Raw genomic sequence first — 14,869 nt, 5'->3', positions numbered from 1 at the left:
ACTCAGACACTAGACTCTTAGACACTAGACACTCAGACACTAGACACTCGGATACAAGACACTCAGACACTAGACTCTCAGACACTTGACACTCAGACACCCAGACACTAGACACTCGACACTCGACACTCGATACTTGACACTTGACACTCGACACTCGACACTCGACACTCAACACTCAGACACTCAGACACTAGACACTCAGACACTCGACACTAGACACTCAGACACTCAGACACTCAGACACTCAGACACTCAGACACTCAGACACTAGACACTCCGACACTAGACACTCAGACACTAGACACTCAGACACTAGACAATCAGACACCCAGACACTAGACATACAGACACTAGACATTCGGATACAAGACACTCAGACACTAGACTCTCAGATACCCAGGCACTAGACACTCGGACACTCGGACACTCGACACTCGACACTCGACACTCGACACTCGACACTCGGCACTCGACACTTAGACACTAAACACTAGACACTAGACACTCAGACACTCAACACTCAGACACTTGACACTCGGCACTCGACACTTAGACACTAAACACTAGACACTAGACACTCAGACACTCGACACTCAGACACTAGACACTCGACACTCGACACTCAGATACTAAACACTAGACACTAGACACTCCGACACTCGGATACAAGACACTCAGACACTAGACTCTCAGACACTTGACACTCAGACACCCAGACACTAGACACTCAGACACTAGACACTCGGATACAAGACACTCAGACACTAGACTCTCAGACACTTGACACTCAGACACCCAGACACTAGACACTCTAACACTAGACACTCGACACTCGACACTCGACACTCGACACTTGACACTCGACACTCGACACTCAACACTCAGACACTCAGACACTAGACACTCAGACACTCGACACTAGACACTCAGACACTCAGACACTCAGACACTCAGACACTCAGACACTCAGACACTCAGACAGTAGACACTCAGACACTAGACACTCAGACACTAGACACTCAGACACTAGACAATCAGACACCCAGACACTAGACATACAGACACTAGACATTCGGATACAAGACACTCAGACACTAGACTCTCAGACACCCAGACACTAGATACTCGGACACTCGACACTCGACACTCGACACTCAGACACTAAACACTAGACACTCAGACACTCAGACACTAGACACACATCTCACCAGATGGATGATGATGATGTGGTCTTAGACGAAGCTTGTAGACTCGCGAATAGCCTATTCACAATTGCTTTAAATTAGTTGTGATTATTTTTATTAAACTTAAGATTGTGTGACATTAGAGGGGCAGATAAAAAAAATAGGTAATTAGATACCTCGTTAGTAAGCGGTAGTTATACTACCCAAGTTAAGGTAATAGGTTAAAACGTGCCGAGGACTGTATGGCATTAGGGTGGATAAAAATGTAATGTCGTACCTGATAAAAACGTAATCTTGCCCCTTTACTGGACTGCGGGGGGGGGGGGGGTCGACCGTCAAAATGCCCCTTAATCGTGGGAACAACATGGTAACAATAAACAAAAAATACCAACAAATATAAATAAGACTGAAGGCTTACCATCAGTATTTGAAATATTTGTAGGTGCAAAAGTAATGTTGCGGTCCAACATTGACGTTACAAAAGGATTGGTAAATGACGCTATAGGCCACATTACAGAAATTTTTTGACCTCAGTTCCGTCGAACCCAAATGTACGAAACAGATATATCATCAGTTTTAATTGACTTTGGCACAGACGGCATGCACGTTATTTACCCTAAAGCCATACAGTTTCCAGCAAAATTCAATTATGGTACGGCTGAAAAAAGGATGTTGCCCTTAGTTTTGTCATGAGCATTCACCGTCCATAAAATGCAGGGCAGCACCGTCGACCATGCAGTAGTATATTTGGGCTCAAAATGGTTTGAGGAAGGACAAGCTTACGTGGCTCTAAGTCGAGTCAAGTCTCTGGAAGGGCTATGTATTGAGGAATTAGATTGTACTAAATTATCAGGTAAGAAACCATGTAATAATGATGCACTGAATGAATTAAATAGAATGAGGAATATTCGGTAAACAATTTCACTAAATACTAAAAACAAGAAAATAAAAATCGGTAAAAAAACTTTTAAGTTAAACGGTTTTATTTTATGTGCACTGAAAACTACAAAATAAATAAATAGTTACTTACCTATCAACCTACGTAGGTGATCTCGGTCATTAATATCTCTGATGGTAGTGGTTGTCATAACATGAACCATGTCAGCGGCCGAAAGGCAGTTCATGAGAGAACACTAACACCAGGGTTTGCTTGGTAGGTAAACTAAGCAGCCCACACTATAACAAGTAGGTATTTTGACCTTCTAGTTCAGAAATATTTTAGTACTAGGCAGAATAGCTTTTAGGCATATTAGACTAAAATAAAAACGTGGGGCCCATTAACTATTTCTGTATTACTTTCTACTATACTAAGTGTGGATTGCATCGACTTATTATAATCGTCATCATCATCATCCTAGCGGTTTATCCCGGTCGCATCCGAAACCTCATAGCTCCGGAGTCCAGGGTCCGCTGAATCGACTTACTATAATCGTAACTGGAGGTTTTGATCATCAATAACCAGCCGTTACGGCTTCACCAGCGAACGCCGAGCTCATGATCTACCAAAGTATAAGATATGCTCTGCTATAGGTATGATTTCAGAGGGGCCCCACGTTTTTATTTTAGTCTAATATGCCTAAAAGCTATTCTGCCTAGTACTAAAATATTTCTGAACTAGAAGGTCAAAATACCTACTTGTTATAGTGTGGGCTGCTTAGTTTACCTACCAAGCAAACCCTGGTGTTAGTGTTCTCTCATGAACTGCCTTTCGGCCGCTGACATGGTTCATGTTATGACAACCACTACCATCAGAGATATTAATGACCGAGATCACCTACGTAGGTTGATAGGTAAGTAACTATTTATTTATTTTGTAGTTTTCAGTGCACATAAAATAAAACCGTTTAACTTAAAAGTTTTTTTACCGATTTTTATTTTTATTCAAATGAACACCGAATGTGAATTTATAATTATTTAGTATCAGTAGTGAGTAAACTGTAAGTTAATTTTTTTTAAACTGTGTGACTGCAACGAATATGACTGATTATTTATTAAAATTTTTGAGATACTAATATTATAAAATGGAAAGATTGTATTTTTCGTATATATATTTCATCATAGTTATATTAATAGAATTTATATATTTCGCTTAAAATTTCGTAATCATATTGAATTTTAAATATTACAAATAGTTTTTATTTTTATATAAAAAACAATACAACAATAAATTAAAGTTAATATAAAATTCCTTAAATACTAATACTAATTATAAGTAATCCCCCAACGCACCACACCGAGGCAGCGTACCCAAGACACTGGCAGCATTACCTCTTTGGATTGCCAAACTTATCTTTTGGGCAAAGTAGCTACCAGCTCTTGGGTCACCAGTAACCTCAATGAGGCCCGCTGCGATCGTCCGATAAAAATTCTTTGCATAGTTATATTAAATGTTCCTCAACATCTTATTGGATTAGAAGGTACGATAAAAAAACTAAACGGGCTGGCCTCATGTGTATTTTCTTTCTCTCTAATGTAAACCTGATTAAATTGCTCACTTGGTAGGTAGAGATAACGGTTCCTGTCCTTACATTATGGCTCTAATTTCGTCCAATTTCACAGTTCAGTTCATGTAAACACACATCGCTTCCGGAGTCTCTTGACTGTGATAGCTGAATAATGTATTGTAATGTTTGTAAATACAGCCTTACACATACATCAATAGCCAACAACTAAAAGTGTATAATCCGTATTGAGTTAAATGCTGTAACTATGGAAACAACAGTAATAATACTCACGTTGACCACTAGATGGAGATGTTATTTTAGTATCTGTGTACTACAACGCGATATTTTTTTTTGATGGGTGAAAATAGTATGGTAACCACGCCTGCGCTAACGGGATACGCTGGCGGAGCACCAGTGAAGGGTGATAGATGAGAATGAAAACAGGCCAGTTAGCCCATCATGATAAATTCATCAGGAATTAACCATGATAGTTTCCAGGGGGAACCGCGTGGAGGTTGACCTGGTTGGGTATATTGCTAGCAATGGGATTCTTAGTCTCCATTACTAACAATCCCTTTCCCCCCACAGCGCGATATTAAGATTTCTAACCTGTCTATATAAGCTTAAGAGTATATTGAATAATAAATTTCATCTGCTACAGTTCAAGGTTATATTTGTTTATTGAAACATAAATTAAAACGTACCTATACACGTGGATATGAATAAGAGTTTGTTCAAAGAGCTTTCAATTGATATTTATTAACTTTAATTATATATAAACAATAAACAGAAAATATACACAGCTGAATTTTTTTATGCAACTTAGAATGCTAAATAAGCTGACAGCCCACCTGAAGCAAAGTGGTAATCGTCGCTTATAGACACGAGCAGTACCATGGACATAACAAAGTATACTGTTTCGTCCATGATACTCTCCATGCTAATACTGAGGGCTTAGGTGTTATCCTTCTGTACCCTGTAAATTCACTGCCCTATCCTACCCTTTAAATCGAAACACAGCCATGCAAATAACTGCTTCACGATAGAAACAAGAATACGACAGAGATGCTTAAGCAAACGACTTTTCTACAAAGTCTCCCTCTAGTTGCAATTATTCGAGTGACGAAGACGTTAATTTAGTATAGTTATAAGTAGACACATCACAATATTATGTATTTTAAATTTTGCATACCCAATTGTGGTAAAATACATAGACTTATTATTATATTTGCATCTGTATACTTGCCATGTTTCATGCAAATTAATAGTCATTCATTCATTCATTGAAATAAAAGAAGAAATAATATTTAGTGAAATAATTTTCATTAGTTTTTAACAGTGATAATAACTACTTTCTACAAATTAAAAAATTAAAGGGGTCTCAATTCGGTTTTTTTTTAACGTTTGTTACCTCATAACTCCGTCAGTTGATAGTCAGCGCCTTACTGTCCGACTCGACCCACTGAAACTGCGCAGAGATGTTGCATCTCTGTGCATCTTCTACCGAATTTATCATGAAGAGTGCTCTGAGGAATTGTTCGGATTGATACCTGCTGCTGATTTTCACCACCGTACAACCCGCCACAAACTAAAGTTTCATCCCAATCATTTGGACGAGTGGCGGTCTTCCACCGTGCGTTTTTCAAGGCACTTTCTTCCACGCACAACCACTCTTTGGAATCAACTTCCAGCAGCAGTATTTCCGATATAACCGATACGACATCATAACCTTCAAGAAAAGAGTATATTCCTTTTTAAAATGCCGGCAGCACACGTGCAATGCACCTGGTGATCATGGGCGGCGGTAGTCACTTACCATCAAGTGAGCTGCATGCTCGTTTGCCCCTGTGTTGTAAAAAAAGTGGTAAACCGATTTGGAAAGTTTTTTTTTTATCTGAAAGGATATATTTACAAATTGTTCTTATAGAAACTTAATCAATATCGATTTAGTAGTTTAGTTTTTAAAACAAAATAACTGGTTTTACTACAATCAAGGTAGTTTTTTTTATGGAACGCAATCATTAATTATCTGGTAATTATAGTCAGTAATTTAAAAGTTGATACCAAAATATTAAGTTAAAAATCTGGTTATAATAATGAAATATTACTAGTAAGTACTTTATATTATTTTCAATTTCGTGTATAATATAGTATATTTTATATATGTGTAGGTATATTTGTTATTTATATATATATTTATTCGTATATATATGTAATTTTAGTATGTGTGTGTATCAGTAATTACTAGTACCGCATTCGAGTATTCTGACACTTCCCTATGGTTGATTGGGAGAGAACGCTTTTAGCATTAAGTCCGCCATGTACACATATTTGTACTAATGAATAAATAAATAAATATAGTTCATAATGGTAAATGATTAAATTAAATCAACAGTGGAGGTATGTGTCAACAAATCGGTGTTTATCTTTATTGATCGATATATTAGAGTTATCTCGCATATCTGCTGGCACCCACTTCATATACGCATCTCTAATTAAAAAGAGATATCTAATCGGAATGCAGGCATGGGGCATACAAAATATTAGACATATGTTTAGGGAAAAAAACACTTCATTCTATTTACTCTCTGTGAAGATAGTAAAGATAAAAACATGGTAAAGATGAAAATTCTTATCATAATTAATAAAGGCTTTTTTTTTACTATGAAAATCTCAGAAAATAAAGTTAAATTTTGAGTCAAGTCGCCTGGCAAGCATCGAAATAGTGGACCAATATTTTCCAGATAACTATATTCAACAGTGTGCCTTACATTGTATATGTATATATATATCTCTCAGTTTCTCTCTGCACGTGTGTAAGGCAGAGCGCGCGCGCGCGCGTGTGTTCGTGGGTGCGTGCGTGCGTGCGTGTGTGCGTGCGTGCGTGCGTGTATGCGTGCGTGCGTGCGTGCGAACGAGCGTGCGTACGTGCGTGCGTGCGTGCGTGGGTGTGTGCGTGCGTCCGTGCGTGTGTGCGTGCGTGTGTGTGTGCGTGTGTGCGTGTGTGCGTGTGTGCGTGTGTGCGTGTGTGCATGTGTGCATGTGTGCGTGTGTGTGTCTTCCTGTTTGTTTCAATTAATATTATAAAGATAATTTTTTCGTTTGCAACGGATAGAATATTTAATCGATATTAAAATTCTATATTACTATATTATATTAAACAAAAATGTGAAAAACTGGAGCCGGTCACTAGTGATGATAGTTCTAATAATTTGAAATGTGACATTAAGTGTTATACAAGAATTATTTTTAATAAACTTAAAAAACAAGGTATCAGTTAAATAATAAAATAATGCGTTTTCTTTGAAATAAAATCATTAGAACATACGCAAAAATTGATCGGTGGAAGACAAAGAAAATTTATTAGTTTATTTAGCTTATGAGTAGTATAACAAGCGCTGTTGATATTAATAACATATTGGCATTATATCTGGACGTCGTAAAATATAAATAAATATTTTATGTTTGGTTTTAGTGTCCAATACGACAGGGTTTCTTTTCATAGCGTTATTATCGTATAGTTATGAGCGATAGACTCTCACAGATTTTTTTACTGGAATAATATGTTGTGAAATATTGCGCGTCATAAGATGTATTATATAATACAATATTATGCAATGATGAGGAAGACCATACACACACGCACACACACACACACACAAGCACACACACGCATGCACGTACGCACGTTAACACGCACGCACACACACGCACGCACGCACGCATGCACGCACGCACTCACTCACGCACATCATACGTCCAATATACTGTGGAATGCACACGAATATGTTAACAATATATTATATGAAATATAGTTACATTTAGATAAAACTATCTTTACACAGAGATCACCAATATTTAATCAAGGAAATGCGTCATAAATTCCTAGAATATTTGTTTTATGTCGATTGAAGTATGTACTATATTATATTTGTGTTTTATTTCCATCGATAAAAAACTTATCCCGTTTGCGCCATGGTTTTGAAATTCAAACTTAACGTTTCGGTACGAGATAACTCGGCAGCTGGTGAACTAAGATAATATAATTTTCCGTTGTTCTTGAGAATATGCTTAACCTAACGGTTCTCAAAGTTTAAAGTTTACTAACCCGCTGAAAGTTTAAAAAGTTTATAGTTTATTCCGCACAAACTAGGTACTAATATTGGTAAATTCATACAATAAATTATTAGAAAGTAAGGTACATAGAGCCTAGATGGTTGCGTACAGCGCAGCTTCTTAGATATTTCCTCCCACGAACGCTCAGGTTATGGGATAAGCTGTCGAGGTTTTTTTTGTAATAGATGATAATGGAATGGTAACCCCGTCTGCACCATCGGTATACACTGGCGGGGCACCAGTAAGGGATGATAAATGAAGATAAAGCAGATCAGTTAGCCCACCGTGACAAATTCAATAATGAATCAATCACTATGGTTTCCATGGGGATCCGAGAGGTCGACTTGATAGGGTATATTGTTAATAATAGGGTTACTAATTCTTATTACTAACAATCTCTTCCCCCTTTGTCGAGGTTTAAATACAGTCTGTCAGATCGACCTCCTCTCGGTTCCTTTTGGAAACTATCGTGTTTATGGGGGAAAGGGGTTATTAGCAATGGAGTTTGACAGCCCCATTGTTAGTAATATGGCCTATTAGGTCGATCTCCACGTAGTTCCCTCTAGAAACCATCGTAAACAATTCTTTTTGAATTCGTCACGATGGGCTAACTGACCTACTTCATCCTCACCTATCATCCTTCACTGGTGCCCCGCTGGTGTATCCCGTTAGCGCAGGCGGGGTTACCATACCATTTTCACCCATCAAAAAAAAAATTATCGTGTTCAATTCTAAATGAATTCATCACAACGGGCTAACTGATCTGCCATTTTATCTTCGCCTGTCACCCCTCACTGATGCCACCGTTAGTGCATGCGGGATTACCATTCCATTATCATCTATTTAAAAAGAAATATAGCAGGTTGTTTTGTCTGATAATAATGATAGTAATCAATTTTCGAGTGTTGGCAGTCACCCACCTACTAATGGTAGCGGAATTAAACAAAATAATTGTAATAAACTAACCAGTGTTTACCAATTTTTTTTTATACAACTTAGAATGGCAAACAAGCTGACGGCCCACCTGATGGAAAGTGGTAACCGTCGCCTATAGACATGAGCAGTACCATGGACATAACAGAGTATACTGTTTCGCCCATGATACCCCCCGTGCGTTGCCATTCCTGAGGACTCAGATGTCATTCCTCTGTACCTAGTAAATTCACGCCATATCCCACCCTTCAAACCGAAACACAGCCATGCAAACACAACTGCTTCACGGTAGAAACACGAATGGGACAGAGGTACCCAAGCAATCGACTTTTGTACAAAGTCTCCCTCTGGTAAGTATGTACATATAAACGTAAATTGCAGTGTTTAATCACAAATTGCTATATAAACAGATTTGGTGTCTATTTTATTGCAATATGTAGAGTTTACGGTCTACCCTTCGTCAACATTGTTTACACGCACTTCAAAGCGAGGGCTATTTGTACAATTAAATTTTGAGGGTTGACAAATATTACCTTATTCATCAATCCGGCGACTACTAAACGATCCATCTCATTATCGGAACAATCCCAACTCAAACTTAATTTAAAGTTTCAAGTGTAATATGACCCCGACACGAGATCCCACTTTGAGAAACCACGACACGAAATCCATCATGTACAAAATATACCGTCGGTTTTATGATGTTGCCTATTTATATTTTTGTGTATTTTCAATTTTATTCGCCGCTATTTTACCTTCGATACATGGTATTCTACAGTCGTAAATATACGAGTGAAGGATACCATCTCTCTGTACAACGAATGTACGGATCTTATATTCTTGTTTCAACATTAAATCTTCATTGGCTCTGGTACATAAGAAAGGGATATATATTACTAGCTCTTGCCCGTGTATTCGCTCGCTCCCATGTAAACTGTCATCCTTAAAGGGGTGAATACTTCAAAAATGTATTATTCAATAAATATATTAAGTTTCGTTTTTAACTAAGAGCCTAAATTAAAAATTTCACTTGTCTAACTTCTAAACTGTTTTCTAGGGGTAGAATTTTCAAAATTCCTTGCGTATTGTTTACTTACGTTATATAAAAAAGTTCATATGTAAAATTTGAAAATTCTAGATCAAGGATTTCGGCTATGCGTTAATATATGTATGTTGCTAAGTCAATCAGCATACTCTTTTATATTTTACCAAAGGGAGACTTTATACAAAAGTCGATTGCTTGGGTACTGTCTGTGCTCTGTCCCATTCGTGTTTCAACCGTGAAGTAGTTGTGTTTGCATGACTGTGTTTCGGTTTTAAGGGTGGGATATGGCGTGAATTTACTGGGTACAGAGGAATAACACCTGAGTCCTGAGGAATGGCAACGCATGGGGGGTATTGATATACAATGATTTACAAGGTTTTTCTTTAATGAGTGATAATGGAATGGTAATCCCACCCGCGCTATCGGTATACACCGACAGGGCACCAGTGAAAGATGATAGATGAGGATGAAGTAGGTCAGTTAGCCCATCGTGACGAATTCAACAAGAATTGTTCACGATGGTTTCCAGGGGAACCACGTGGAGATCGACCTGATAGGGCATATTGCTAGCAATGGGGCTGTCAAACTCCATTGCTAACAATTCCTTTCCCCCCATAATTAATAACTTACATCACGTAATATAAGTTTTTATGTTGTGTAAAATAATAAATACTTGTTTCTCAATTATTAAATGTTTGAAGGAGTGTATATTACTCGCTTAAAGGATTTATAGCTGACTGTAAATTCTAGGCTTACGTACACTGGAATTTATTATAATTGTAATCACTTATGATAAATAAATAACTTAACAAAACAAATATAGGTTTACTATTCCATTTACATCCATTAATACAACCAAGCGATTCCCATAAAATTATCACTGACTCCATATTATTATCTGCATTTACTAAGAAAACCCCGATGAATGATGAGAATTAATTATGTTTACTCTGTGATTTATGGCTGTGTAATCTGTGTGCGTATATGTATATGTGTGTGTGTATCCATACAACATTGATATTGATTTATCTGCAGACCAAGTGAAATTAACTCGAGGTTCAAACTGTGTATTGTTTGCAACAATTCCCGTTTGAAGTATTCAACGAATCACTGAGTTTTTCCTGATAAATTATTCAATTAATTCAGTACAATTAATATTAAAAGGGGAAATAAAATAGGCATAGCCTCGATTGCTCCATTAAATCATGCCAATTCTATGCTTATATCTTACCTAAATATTTTATATTGTTGTTTGTTTGTCGAAAATGATTCGAGAGTTTAGAAGATACTCAATTTCTTAACAAAACGTTATCAAAATTGTTTTTGGTTACATGAAGAGATTAAGTCACAACTCTTAGTGATTTCATTACCATATTTATATACCATATGTATCGCCTCTAGCATGTTTACTACGCTATAAGGAGAAATAGAAATACATCATTGTTACACAGAGTTAGGACAAGCACCGACAGCATTCTAAAAGTAATAGGCGAGAAACATAACTTGCCAATAATTGGGCATTTCATTCAGATGTTGATCTAGTCGGTTGGGTCACATCTGAGTTTATGCTTGAATTAAATGTTTATTGCTTTTACTTTTTTACTAACATATTTTTTAAGAAAATTGTTACATTCAAACCGAAACACAGCTATGCAAACACAACTGCTTCACGGTAGAAACACGAATGGGACAGAGGTACCCAAGCAATCGACTTTTGTACAAAGTCTCCCTCTGGTTACATACATAGACATTACAAAAGCTAACTGTAAAAACAAATTGTAGTCACTAAAAAGGCTCGTACTCAGCATGCGTCGGGAGTCCTTACGATTCACCGACGCTGGTCTTCCGTAAGAGCCTATTTAAAGAGTGCTATGCGTAACAATGAAATTAAGCAAATATTCCTTTGTCTAGACTAGAATACAAATTGACACATTAAGTTTGGCTTCGTCGAATTAGAATTAATAACCTTTCAGGTCTATAAGACGGAGAAGAGCATTCTAATAGCTAGCGTTCTCTCTCTGTCTGGTATTTTCGTCACGATGGGATAAGTAACCTGATATCGTCGGGGGAAAGGGACTGTTAGCAATGGAGTTTAAAAGCCCCATTGATAGCAATATACCCTATCAGGTCGACCTCTACGTGGTTCCTCCTGGAAACCATTGTAAATAATTCTTGTTGAATTCATCACGATGGGCTTATTGACCTGCTTCATCCTCACATATCATCTTTCATTGGTGCTCCACCAGTGTATACCGTTAGCGCAGGTGGGGTAACCATTTCATTATCGCCTATTAAAAAAAATCTGATTACGTCCTCACCAATTGTAATTAACTGGTACTATCAGCGTATTCCGATAGCGCGAGAGGATTACTATAACATTTTCATCCTAAAAAAATATTTCATGTATGGTGGTGAATGCCAAGTGTAGCAAATACTACCAAAACCTTGGGCAAGCATATGTTCAGCAGTGGACAGTTATTGTCTGATATGGTATAATATGAATGGTAAGTAATGATGAGCCTTGACCGTTTTGTCTTTTGACTTCATTATTATTAATTATGAAGCTATTAGATTAGGTTTTTTTATACAACTTAGAACGGCAAACAAGCTGACGTCCTACCTGATGGAAAGTGGTAACCGTCGCCTATAGACATGAGCAGTACCATGGACATAACAGAGTATACTGTTTCGCCCATGATACCCCCATGCGTTGCCATTCCTGAGGACTCAGGTGTTATTGCTCCGTAAAAGGTAAGTTCCTCCGTAGGTATCATATCAACTTTTAATTGTCTGAACATAAGCCTCTTGAGTGGTTTTGCCAGTAGTTACCACGCTTGGCAGGCAGATTAGCAACTGCAGTTAGGCTTTAAAGATGCTTTAAGAGAGGCGCTATTGCTCATCTCTCGCGTTCCCTTAGTCGTCTCTTACGACAACCACGGGAAAGGAAGGGATGGCCTACTCTATGCCAAGACAACACGGCTATGTTTATATGAATTTGTTTTACAAATACACTCGTTTATATGAATAAGGGGGTTAAGATCTTTACTAAGATTATAAATGAGAAGCTGACCTATTTCATCATCACCTCTCGTATCTTCCCTCAACGGTTTCCCGCCATTGTGTGCCAATAGTGCAGGCGGGATCACTATTTCATTTTTACCCATTAAAATAAAAGTTTGGGGAGGGTCTAGGGAGAGGCTAATTTCAGTATATACTTGTCAGAATGAATTGCGTCGTAGCTGATGTGGCCGAATACCGATGATTAATCGAACGACTCGAGTTAAAAGTAGTCAATCGAATACAATCGCAGCAACATCTATCATTCGCCGGCACACAAATGGGCTGCGTTGACATGCTCTGTAGGAAATTGGGAAAGTTGGCTTTAGATTCGATTTAGGCTCTGCGGAGTCAGGTGACGTGGGTAATTCTGTTATAGTGACATGAATGTGCCCGAATAGGGTTTCTACTAAATAAATATCGTTGGAATTTTACGCTGTCAAGTTCCAAACTTAGCCAAGCTCTTATCATTGACAGAAATTTTTTATAAAGAATTTGATGAGATTCGAGAATTGATGGGCGTACTTAGTTGTTTTCTTAACACGTATACATTATGTTTATATTTAACCATAACTATAACCCCCATTGAGTGAGGGCATTACATAAGCAGTAAATTCCAGTACCTTTTTGAAACTCACGATCGTAACCTTCGATCCAGTAATATTCTCTAAATATCTTTCCACTCTCACTGTACTGGTTACGCTTCAAATTCTTTTCTCCTACATTCTTCACTATACTCGTCCATATGTCCTTAAAAATTATATCTTTATAAATTTGCTTTAAAAATATGTATAATTTTTATAAAACTCATGCTACTAGCAATAATTATGGACTAGAATGTATTTTTTAAATCAATGTTTTTTTTATACCACTGAGGTGGCACACAAGCATACGGCCCACCTGATGGTAAGCGGTTATCATAGTCTATGAACGTCGGATTGGTGTTTAAACGTAAATGTGTTTCTTTATATAATGTTTTTTTTTTTTTACAGGAACAAGGAGCAACGATCGTTTTCTATAAAAATTGCTCCAGCAAAGGTACGTTAAAAATATTTGAATATGTAAAAATATTTTATTATAAGTACTATAGTTATAATACGCTACGTTTACATTAGACAATTATTCATTGGGAATAATTTATATAGAAAAAATAAATAAATAAAAAAATTTCGTTAGCACACATTATATTTTATTATAATAACACCTGGTTTAATTTACGTTTAATTAAAACAAAAAGATCGACTAGTTTCGGAATCAATGCACAGTCGCTCATGACTAAGGATCACGAATTGATTTCAAAACTAGTCGAACTCTTTCGATCTAATTACACGTAAATTAAACCGGAAGATGTAATATCTTCCGATTAAAAAGTTTTAGTAAAATCGTAAATATAGAAAATATAATAATATGTCATTACTTTCTTTCCTGTCCATGACATTGTAACAGACAACTGGGGAAACAAAATAGTTCCAGAAAAGGAAAACTTTGGGCGGCGGTAGTCACCAGTTCACCAGAGGGAGACTTTGTACAAAAGTTGATTGCTTGGGTACCTCTGTCCCATTCGTGTTTCAACCGTGAAGCAGTTGTGTTTGCATGGCTGTGTTTCGGTTTGAAGGGTGAGACATGGCGTGAATTTACTGGGTACAGAGGAATAACACCTGAGTCCTCAGGAATGGCAACGCATAGGGGGTATCATGAGCGAAACAGTATACTCTGTTATGTCCATGGTACTGCTCATGTCTATAGGCGACGGTTACCACTTTCCATCAGGTGGGCCGTCAGTTTGTTTGCCATTCTAAGTTGTATAAAAAAAAAAGTCACTTACCATCAGATGAGCCGCGTGCTCGTCTGCCCCCTGTGTTGTAAGAAAAAACTTAACACTTCAGTTTTTAACAAATAACATATATTTCCTCTCCTCAACACACCGCACCGTTTATTTATAATAACATCCGAAACGGCATCAAATTTTATAGCTCTGCAGTTCAATTTGTTCAAAAATTCTGTGGTCCACATAAAACAGCCTAGTGAGGCGCACCGGCGCGGCGGTGCTCGTATTTATTCTGAAACGCCTACGAATCCCGGTATAT

At 37.5% G+C, this 14,869-nt stretch overlaps 1 protein-coding gene across 3 annotated transcripts in view; it reads left to right on the top strand.

Annotated features, from left to right (window-relative positions):
- The window catches only part of LOC113520463 (somatostatin receptor type 2), a 174,565-nt gene that overhangs the window by 110,119 nt on the left and 49,577 nt on the right, over positions 1-14,869 (top strand). For all 3 annotated transcript variants that reach the window (XM_052894893.1, XM_052894892.1, XM_052894891.1), the window contains one exon: positions 13,775-13,820. The gene's annotated coding sequence lies outside the window, so the exon portion shown is untranslated. The remainder of the gene's footprint in view (positions 1-13,774; positions 13,821-14,869) is intronic.

The sequence above is a fragment of the Galleria mellonella genome, unplaced genomic scaffold (assembly GCF_026898425.1).
Source record: "Galleria mellonella isolate WM207_F2 unplaced genomic scaffold, CSIRO_AGI_GalMel_v1 utg246, whole genome shotgun sequence".
Classification (NCBI taxonomy): Eukaryota; Metazoa; Arthropoda; class Insecta; order Lepidoptera; family Pyralidae; genus Galleria; species Galleria mellonella.
This window is presented reverse-complemented; position numbering and strand designations above follow the sequence as displayed.